Raw genomic sequence first — 9,154 nt, forward strand, 5'->3', positions numbered from 1 at the left:
AGATCTCTAAGACTAGTTTACCTGAAAGCTGTGGTCAATACGGTCGATCCTTTTCAAGCACGAGAGCTTTAATTCAACACTTGAAAAACAGTCGCCATCATTTGAAAGATCTGCACCATGCCGCCTGTATGGGGAAGTTTCAACTCGTGGATAAATTAATGAGATTTGAAGTGGCAGATTCGCCAGGAGATTCTCATCTTCCTTCGAAACCTCAGATGGGATATACGCCGATGCATTGTGCTGCCTTCAGCGGTCACGAGGAGTGTTTGACGATCATGCTTAGTTGGGCCGATGGAGATCCAAATGTTGTTGATCCGAAAGATGGCCGAACTCCTTTTCATCTGGCCGCATGGAGGTACCATGGAAACTGTCTCAGATGACTGCTCAAGAAAGGTGGCGATCTAAGTAGACCTGATCGCAATGGAAACACTCCTATGTCCTTAGCGCGAGATAGATATTGTATCTATCTAGTTTCGCATTATTTGGTGGGTGAGTATTGCAGTATTACAACTCTTTTGGTTAATGAATGAGTTTCATTAATTTGCTTTGTCTGAAGAGTGAAAAGAAATACTCCCTTCGTAGAGAAAAATCATGGCGGTTTTGAGAGCTTGCTTAATACGTCATCTCTTACGCATAGTGGCACAGTCGCCCTCTGCAAGTTTTTCAGCTATTTGTGAGCTTTGGGAAGAAGCAAAACGTACAGCAGCTTGTTATTCTATCTAATTTTGAGTTTGCGCTTGTAACCCTGAAAGCTATTATTTTTTGTTCAGTTTTTTGCTGAACTAAAATGATTGCATGTAAACATAGTCTTCATTGATTTACCAGTTGGTTGAGAGTACACTGATAACTTTGGTGGCATACTATACAGTTATTTTTCTCTTTTCTTCTAAAATATATTGCAACTTTGATTGTAATTTGGCGTTGAATGGATTATTACTTTTTTTAACTAAAAGCTACTGCTTTCAACAGCAAGGTAATTCAAGCTGTTAATGGAACCGATATGGGACAGTCTACGCCATGGAAATAGTGCAGTGGTGCCCAATAGTGAAGTGGTACCCACGCAAGTCGAAAGTCTTAAAGAACCAAGGCTGGCTGAAGAAATCAGTCCACCAAATATTAAAGGTGAGGCTATTTCAAAATCAATGAGAAATGTTTGCATTAATTAATTTTACCATCCTGGGAGTAATGCTGATTCTCTCCTTTTCCCTCCCTTACTCTGTAAGGTGGCGTCGTTTGATAGAACGGTATATTTCATAGCCACCATTGGCAGAAAGAGATTCTAAAACTGACAAATTATCACCTAACACGAGACCTTATCGATGCAATCAGTAGAACGCGCCACCAAATTCACATGGTTAGACCTGAAAGTGAACTAATGGGAGAATTTCTTGAAATAAACAAGATGGCATCTTTGCAAAACTCAAGGATAAAGTTGTAAAGAAATTCGTAAAATGTAATGATTTGCCAAAAATAATTCTCATTTAATGCATCCCAATTCCATACAGAAAAATTTAGTGAGCCTTATGAAGTTCTTGCAAGGGGCGAATTGGCAGTCAAAATACTCAACAATGCACCACTCGAGGGGAAAGCTTGTGTATCTCGTATGCAGCTCACCGTGATTGGAGATGTAGGCGTGGGCAAGACTAGCCTAGTACATTCTCCAAATGGAGAGGATTTTGTAGAAGAACGAGAAGAGACTCATGGAATCATCACATCCACGGTTGAGATGACAGCGTTAGACGAGTTGTGGCATACAGTTGACCTGAACAAGTCAATTGTGGATGACATTTTAGCCGACAAAGTGTGTCAGGGAATTAAATGTACCCCAGCAATTAGCCAGTCAAAAGATTCTCCAAGAAATCTGCCTGATCTTTCTCAGTCAAGACCATCTTTCCACCCTGCCTCTTTGAGACGACTTGCTAGCATAGAAGGTCCATCAACTTCTGAAGGTGCGGGTAATAGAAGAAATATTGATAAGACAAGTATTGTAACAGTGTCGCCAGCCATAAGTCTCAGTCCTATATTTTTTGAGAGGCCCCTTCACGTACCATGCCATTCGATCAAATCAAGCGAAAGCTGAGTCTCCCTACGGGAACGTCAACGAATAATAACGAGAAAAAGTACACTAAAATCAGCAATTGGGACTTTGCAGGCCACCCTTTGTATCAAGCAATGCACAATGTTTTCCTAAATCGGCGTTCCTTTTATCTTGTGGTATTGAATTTGGTTCGGCTGTGCAATCCTGAGAGTGCAAGCCAAGCTTTAGAGGAGGTACATTTTTGGCTCAATTCCGTGCGCGTGTATACTCCACACACGACACCTGTGTTCCTCGTGGGAACGCGCCGTGATGAAGTAACCAACGAAGATTTGGCTAATGCAGAGACTAAGCTTTATGATGAATTGATAGAGAGCTTGGACAGCAACTGGTTAATAGCAAAGAAAAATTTTTTTGTTTCCTGTAGAAAATGCCCTGGGTGGTGAAGATTCTGGTGCCATAGCCTTAAGAAAAGCCATAGAAAATGAAGCTGCTCGCTCAGGGAAGATGGACAAGGAACTCCCTGTATTGTGGCTTCATTTTGAAGAGGAAATTCTGAAATGCAGAGATAATCCAGAGTGCCCACTTTGTATGCGCAAGATCTTCCTGAAACATATGATGGAGCGGAATACGTCCCGTGTAGTCGAAGAAAGAGAGGTTGAGAGCATGCTGCAGTTCTACCATGACAGTGGTGTGATAATTCTGCCAGGTCTGTAAATGATCTAAAATATTTCCTTACTGTAACATACCTCATAAAACTCAAGCAAACAAGTTAATTTGAAATTTTATTGAGGAGTCTGAGAAAATACATTAAATTCTTCATGCGACATTAAATTACCATCCCGAAACCTATATTTAATTGAAATGGATGCAAAATATATCTTTTTCAGAGGAGCTGATCGGACCGACGACGTCTCCCTCCGAGATAAACGACTTGGTGGTCATCAATCCACAATATCTGGTTGATGTTATGACCTGTCTTCACGATGTTACCGACCACCTGGATGTTGATCGTGTACACCGCGGTCAGTGGAAGACCTTACAAGAGGATAGAGTAGCAGATGTGGAGCTTCTAAAGTTTATATGGGAAGATTACGAAAGCCCTGTTTCTCAGCTTGTTGGTATCTTGGAGGCTTCAGGTATGCTGTGCCCGATTTCTGCCTCAGCTGAGGAAAAAGAGCACGACGATGGTACCGTTGCTGGTGAAGGTGACGAAAATGGTGCGGAAACCAGCAAATACGTTGTCCCGTTTCAGCTCAAAAAGAAAAGCTTGAAAAAAAAGTGGGAAAAGCTTTGACGGAAACGCTGGCCTGGAATTTGTGCCTCAGACAAACTCCTCATGTTTGATTTCCGTAGTTTCCTGCCTCCTGCTCTCTTCAACTACTTCATTGTTCGCACCAGCGCAAGATAATAATGACAGACATTAGTCAGCGCCAGTTTAAGTTCCTTAAGTACAATTTCGGACCTGTCTGTCCCAACCCACTTTGCCCTGGTACATCCAGTGACGGTACAGTTCGTAGAGTGGACACTTCCTCTGATGAAAATGATGATGGCAATGATGATGAGTCCGAGTGTGGTGAGCTCGTGTCCTCCGTCGAATCTCCAGCCGAAGGCTTTCGTCGCCACGTAATCTGTATGGACCCCGCTGTAGCATCAAGGCCCTTGTGGTGTAATTCTACGCCAGTCCATGAGTTTGAAGAGATTAAACAGTGGTTTGTCATGGTAAGGAACTATCTAAACAGAGTGTAGATCGTAAACGCCTTAGTTTTTGTTTATTGTTCTTGCACAAATAGTGCTAATTGTTGTAAAATTTTGTGTGCGCTTTCTGTGTCCTTACGTAACGTTGCGTAACGTAGCATGTACCGTATGCGGCTTCTATTCAAGGGCGGCTTCTATGCAAGGGCGGCTTCTATATTTTGAAAGCCATAGTTTTCATGTGTGAAGTGGTTAATTGTATCCATCGTCACGATAGACACAATTAGCCCAGTTAGCCCAATGGATAGTGCGCTGGACCGTTTTGTGGGAGGTCGAGGGTTCGAGCCCCAGCCGGATCAACACTCAAGGTCTTAAAATAATTGAGAAGAATTTGCTACCTTTCTACTGACATCAAGAAATGGTTAGATATTCTAGTCTTCTCGGATAGGTAGGAATAATAATAAAGTCTTTATTCCATCATAAGATAAAACTACATATCTTATGTTACAATGAATTTAGAAAAACTACAGAAATCTACATACATATTATGAATTAAAAAGTATGTCATTACCATAAATGGAGCTTCAATATCAACCTATTTACAAAGGTGTTCATAAAGCGCTGTGTATTAATTTTCGGGCGCGCGCAGCCTTTTTTCCTAAGATTGTGTACATATGTCTTTTGGACAGGAATGATGTCTTTCAGGGGGTGGCAATCCGTTGATTTTAGTTTCTTCAAAATGTTTCGGTCTTGTTTGTTTAAAAGGTTCTTGCTAAAAACTGGAAATGAGATAAAACCGCGTTTATGACATCGGTCTAAAAAATTTTGTACAACCGTAAGATCGGACTCATAGACTGAAAGTGCATAGCTAAAATTAGCCAAAACAATGGATATAAAAAGATAATCAATCTCTGCCTGAGAGTAATGTTCCTTTCTCAATGTTCGTAGGACGTGTAAACACTTGTTTGCTTTGACAAGCTTAGTTCTTACATGCTCATCAAATTTTCCGCACTATGTAAAGTTACTCCTAGTAAAACGAAGCTATTACGTTGGGGAATATTATTAATTGGAGAGTAGAGTACATTATGATTTTTCTTTCTAACAACCAGCTCTTTACATTTGCAAGGGTTGCAGACCATTCTATTGTCTTTACACCATGTTAAGAACTGTCCTACTAAGTCGGCAGACGGGTCACTATTCCTGGTGATAGGCGAAAGAATAGTGGAATCATCGGCATATTTAAAAAGCACAGGGCAACCATTAAAAAAAATCTCCAAATCGTTCAAAAATATATTAAAAAGACACGGTCCGCTTACACTACCTTGTGTGGTTCCTCTACTGACAGATTTCCACTGTCCTAAAAAATTATAACTAACAACACGTTGTTGTCTTGCATAGAGGAAACTATGATACCAATTGATAATGTTCGGATTTAGAGGTAGCTGTTTCAGTTTGGCAGACAAAATAGCATGGTTCACAAAATCGAAAGCCTTACTGAAGTCCATGGTAAAAATTCGCACTGCGCTACAGTCACCACAATCTAAATACTTGTATGTCTGGTGCTGGATAGGAATAATTGGAGGTCCCGTCTCCTGCAGGGTTGGGGGTAGGAGACGTTAATTTCCCACGCCCGAGATTGCTGTGTGATGGATGTCCTCCCTTGGGGTGGGATGGGTGGGTTTACTGGGCCCGGAGTAATTGGCGCAAGCTGTTGCGGTGTCCTTGCCGGTTGGTGAAGCTAAATAAATAAACTAATTGACCACTTCACACATGATTTTTCCTATTTATACAGGAATATGATATCAAAAAGGTGTTTTTTATTCTAATTGTTGCATTCCGATAGCTATTTCCGATAGACGTCACGTCTATCGGAAATAGCTATCGGAATGCAACAATCAGAATAAAAAACACCTTTTTGATTCATATTCCTGTATAAATATGAAAAATCAAGCCCTAGTAAACCAGAAATATCACGCACAAATCATGATTTTGAAAGTCATGGCAGAGAAAAGGAAGAACTACGACTTAAAATTTAAGTTGAGCGCTATTAGATGCGCGGAAGTAACTAGCAACAGAGAAGCTGGCAGAAAGTTTTCTGTCGATGAAAGCATGATCCGAAGATGGAGAAAGAATTCATCTAAAATTAGTAGTGAATCTTCGTCGATGGTTCAAAGTAAGAAGAAACGATTGTCTGGCACAGGAAGGAAACCAGTTCTTGGAGATCTCGAAGAAGAGCTGCTGGAAAAAATCATCGACGAACGCGAGAAACATCACCACGTTCCTTGTAAGTTGGTAAACGTCTGGGTACAAGAGCTTGCAACAGCGCATAATTTAGAAGGGTTTCGGGCGAGTCGTGGATGGCTGTTCAACTTTATGCGGCGAAGCAACCTGTCAGTTAGACGACGGACTACTACTGGACAAACTATGCTCAAAGGTGCTCTACAGAAGAGCGCAAACTTTGTAAAGTTTTGTGAAAAGCAGAGAAGTGAATTCAATTTCTCCCTCCGAAGCATTGCCAACATGGACGAGACACCAATTTGGGTCGATATACTGAGTGAGACAACAGTGGAACAACGTGGATCAAAGACCATTCCCATAAAGTCTACCGGACATGAAAAGCAACGCATAACAGTGTGCTTAGCTGTGAAAGTAGATGGATCCAAACTGAAGCCATTTTTTTTTCATCCCGGGAAAGAAAGTTAAAAGCGATGCTGCTGCAGTCACAGGAGCCATTGTAAAATGCTCTCCAAATGGCTGGATGAATGATGACTGGACGAAAATATGGGTCGATGAAGTACGGGGAAGTAAGGTTGTGCTCTAAGGAAAATTGAATGGAGCCCAGTACTTTGAAACCGTGAAATCCAGGGTGCCCAGCATATGCTTTGTATGAAAAAACTAAATTCCTGAGTCGCCCAAGAGTAAAAGTAAGGCGCCAGGGGTCACCGGGCGCTGCTAGACCACAGCCTTAGGAAGTTTATCCTTTGAGAAAAGGCTTCTGTTGTGGGACTCTTTCAAGTGTCACATATCTGATGAAATCAAAGAAGCTGTTCGTCAAAAGAAGACAGTGATGGGTGTGATTCCTGGAGGTTGCACAAAATATCTTCAACCATTGGATGTTTCTATTAACAAGCCTTTTAAAGCAGCTTTTCGAGAGTTGTACGACGAAAAGTTTCGAAAAGGAGAGTTCGAATACACCAAAGGAGGAATGCAAAAGCCATTAAACCATGTTTTGCAAGTTCAGTGGGTTGTTGAGGCTTGGAAGAAAACTGATAAGGAAATTGTCAGGAAATCTTTCGATACATGTGGGATAACTACGAGTGATCCTTTACAAAATTCATTGTCTTGGAGAGGGCCAACCAACTGAGGAAGCTAGAGTGCTGTTGGGAGAGTCACATGCAAGCATCGAGCATGTACCAGTGCATGCCTACGTTAGATGACTACATTCAACACGAAAGTGAGATGTATAATGTGGAAAATGTAGAGGACTTAACAAATAAACTCGTTGAAGAAGATGAAATAGAAATCATCATGTTGTAATGAAACAATTGTTCGTTTTTTTATCTACTTTCTATTGCGGCTTCTATTCAAGGGCGGCTTCGTAGTTTGTGCTGTTTTTTTCAGTTTTGTCCAGTGCAGTTTTTCCCAGTGCAGTTTTGTCTATTTTGTCATTCGCTTCGTGCAGCTATTTCGCCGCTAGGCAAGGTTAAAAAATATCGCAAAAAATGTAAGTTTTGTGTTATGTAGTTTTCATCGTTGTTTTCGTTTTAGCTTTCCTAGTGTACTTAGCTTAGTTTCTATTGTAATAGGTTTTCTTTCGCCGTTTTATTTATATTTTTAACCGTGTCGTGTCGTTTCGCCGTGTTGAAAATTGTGTTAGAATTGTTTCGCCTAAAATAAAAAAATCAGTCGTCCTTGGCAGTTAGACAGAAATTCTTCCCAATTTCCTTTCTTTAGAACATTTCTTTGGCTTAAGTCCTAAGCAAGGGAAGCTCGAGGTGAAAAGGACTATAATCATTCTCATTCTGGAGAAACATTAAGGATCTTCAAATCAAACTGCGATCATTTTTCATTAAATATTTGAAATTTACCTCCCTTTTTCTCTCTCTTGATTTCTTTTACCGCAGCCGCAAGATGCCTGTGCCAAAGTCCCAGAAGATTCTCCTTGTTTTTCAGGTAAGTCAATTTACAAACTGCAAGCAAGTAGTTCCTATTTATACACAGCCTATGATGCAGAGTACAAAAAAACGTAGATACAAAACGTCACACAAGGGTGATTGGGCCTTTACTGTGCGAATACTTTTTGTATGTTACGTAGATACTAGGAAAAGAGCCAAATAGCCACTATTCTTTAACTATAGCAGCTTCCCATGACAGAGACCTCACTTTCCATCAGCAGTTTTTAACATGGTGTATGAGAAACCTTAAACTACTGCTTATAAAGTTCAAAGTTAGAAAGAGATCAGCCAAGCCCATTTTAACTATATATGGCTGATCTCATTTTGTTTGATCAGCTGTTTATATTGAAGGGGATTTTGATCAAAGTTTGTCACGTTTTTAAACGTGTGTACCCTGTTTTTGCCTCATAAGAACAAGTTCAGAGTTGCTGCCTTTCCCTTGTCGCTAAAGAACTGGCCAACAAATGGAAGTGGCTTGGAAGGGCCCTCCTTGTAGCAGAGATAACCATTGAATTTATAGAGGTCGAAAATAAATCAGAGGACGAAAGGTCTTATCAAGCCCTTATCAATTGGAGTAGAGACGTGGGTCGCTAAGCTACTGTCCATGAATTGATGAAAGCAATTCAAGAAGTTGGTGACATTCCACCTTTGGAGGCATTTGATCGACACCTTGGTGAACGTCACGTTAATGCGGCCAAACCCGGTTTCTTTTGAAAGGCCGTTCCCCTTCACATATTTTTAGAGACTTTTAAATTAGAAAGCATCTATAAGAATGATCAGTCACGGTCTTCTAACCTTTTTTTGCTGCCACGCACCTTGAAATTTGATGAACCCTACGCATGAATAAGTAAAAGAAGTCAACCCTTAGCCAAAATTTGTTATAAGAAAATTATTAGTTTAGATTAGAACGTGCTCTTTCTACCTACCTGCCTGCCAGTATGCCAATTTCTATCTGTCTGTCTTTTTGTCTTCCTGTGTGCCTGTCTGTTCTTCTGTCTCTTTATCTATCTGTCTTTCTATCTACCTGTCAGCCTACTTGTCTGTCCGATTGGGAAGTCGAAACCTCAGTCCAGTTTTTACGGGACTACCCTCAGCAGGACAAGGAAACTACACGATCGACTGCAGTACACATTCCTAACAGTTGGTAAATGTACCTGCTTCAATGCTTGCTATATCGGAGAAATCTCTCGGCATTTATCCCCGCGTGTTCGTGAGCACTTGGTCAGTGATAGGTCAGTGATAGGTCAGT

General features: G+C 40.9%; 1 pseudogene across 1 annotated transcript in view; it reads left to right on the forward strand.

The window, feature by feature from the left end:
- LOC111345872 (uncharacterized) overlaps positions 1 to 8,853 on the forward strand; it is a 9,256-nt pseudogene extending 403 nt beyond the window's left edge. Inside the window, exons 2-7 of the transcript XR_015992800.1 lie at positions 3 to 489; positions 970 to 1,122; positions 1,506 to 2,744; positions 2,926 to 3,757; positions 7,855 to 7,903; positions 8,318 to 8,853. The product of XR_015992800.1 is annotated as an uncharacterized LOC111345872 (transcript). The remainder of the gene's footprint in view (positions 1 to 2; positions 490 to 969; positions 1,123 to 1,505; positions 2,745 to 2,925; positions 3,758 to 7,854; positions 7,904 to 8,317) is intronic.
- Positions 8,854 to 9,154: the final 301 nt, after the last annotated feature.

Source organism: Stylophora pistillata, chromosome 10 (genome assembly GCF_964205215.1).
Source record: "Stylophora pistillata chromosome 10, jaStyPist1.2, whole genome shotgun sequence".
Lineage (NCBI taxonomy): Eukaryota > Metazoa > Cnidaria > Anthozoa > Scleractinia > Pocilloporidae > Stylophora > Stylophora pistillata.